The following is a 1,491-nucleotide window of genomic DNA, read 5'->3' as shown; positions in this document are numbered from 1 at the left end:
TATGTATGTATGTATGTAGGGGTTTTTCACGGATTTTTCGGTGAGTTTGACGGTTTGACAGGTTTTTTTCATCTAGGAACACTCCCCGGGTATAAGAGATGGCCCTGTGAAAATTGCATCCAGATCGCTTGGGCGGTTTGGCCGCCTATAGGGAAGATACATACATACATACATACATACATACATACATACATACATACATACATACATACATACATACATAGATACATACATACCTCAAATATATATTAGATACCTTCTCGTGTGTCGTCCTGCTCGTGGGTGGCTCTCCCTCTGACGGTCTGCTCTCTTTGACGGTGTGTCTGCACTCTCTCAAGCGAGCGAACTGACTATTCGTGACCGTCCGAAGACCCACTGTTCGTGGCCGTCCGAAGACCGACTATTCGTGGCCGTCCGAAGAATGACTATTCTTGGCCGTCTGAAGACTGCATGACTGACTTTACCGTTGAATCCTGGCTGCTAATATAGGAGCCTGCGGTGACGTAGGATCCTGGCAATGCCACCCTCTCACGCGCCTCAGGTGCCTGGGCGTTAATTGTCACCCCCTCGCTTAACACGTGTACGGGTGATGCAATTAACTCCCTTAATTGGTCCAGTATATATGCACGATCGAGCGTCGCATCCCCTGTCCGCCACGTTCTCGGCCGGCCCAACTCCCTCACCCGGAGCGTGTATGGGTGGCGCAACTCCCTTACCTCCCACATCTGCTATGGGACCCCCTCCCCCGCGCTTAATTGTCTCTGTCGTTGGGGAAAGCTTTTTACCCGTCGCTGGGGAAAACTTTTTACCTGCGCTATTGAAATTATGGTCTCTGGTTGTATGACGTCATCCCCCCTGAAATCTCCACATTAAGACATCTTTTATTTTTGCACTGATCGACAGTGAAGAGCTTGCAGCTCATATATAATGTTGATATATCTTTTAACAATGTGCCGGCGTCTTTAAATAAATAAATAACTAAAATTACTGACGAAGACAAGGAAAGCGATGCATGATAATATGATAATAATTATAATGGTGACGATCCATAGAAATGATATACCGGTAGTATATATAGACTCTATATATATTTCTATGTGACGATCGATGCATGAAGTTGAACGGCGACAGAAATGATAATTCCGGTTGAATAGAATAAATGATGTTGTTGTTGTTAATGACGATAATTAATATGTTAATAATGTTGTTGTTATGATGATGTTGTTGGTAAAAGATATAATCTAATGTTATAAATAAAGTGTAAGTTAGCAAAATAATAATAATAACACTAATGACAATATACATGTGTACGGAAATAACATTTTAACATTATTTTGTAGCATACGCGCGCAGTTAAAGGCAACTTTTCTCATCTACGATCTCAGATGTCTCAGATCTGTCGTCTATTGTCTCAGACTCGTGTGCAACCAAAGACTATGCCGGGCCGCCGGCGCCATGACAGTTGACCAGTGCGGTATTACGCACTGGCAA

This window comes from Priapulus caudatus, unplaced genomic scaffold (genome assembly GCF_000485595.1).
Source record: "Priapulus caudatus unplaced genomic scaffold, Priapulus_caudatus-5.0.1 Scaffold573, whole genome shotgun sequence".
Lineage (NCBI taxonomy): Eukaryota > Metazoa > Priapulida > Priapulimorpha > Priapulimorphida > Priapulidae > Priapulus > Priapulus caudatus.
The sequence above is the reverse complement of the archived record's forward strand: the minus strand, read 5'-3'. Positions refer to the sequence as shown.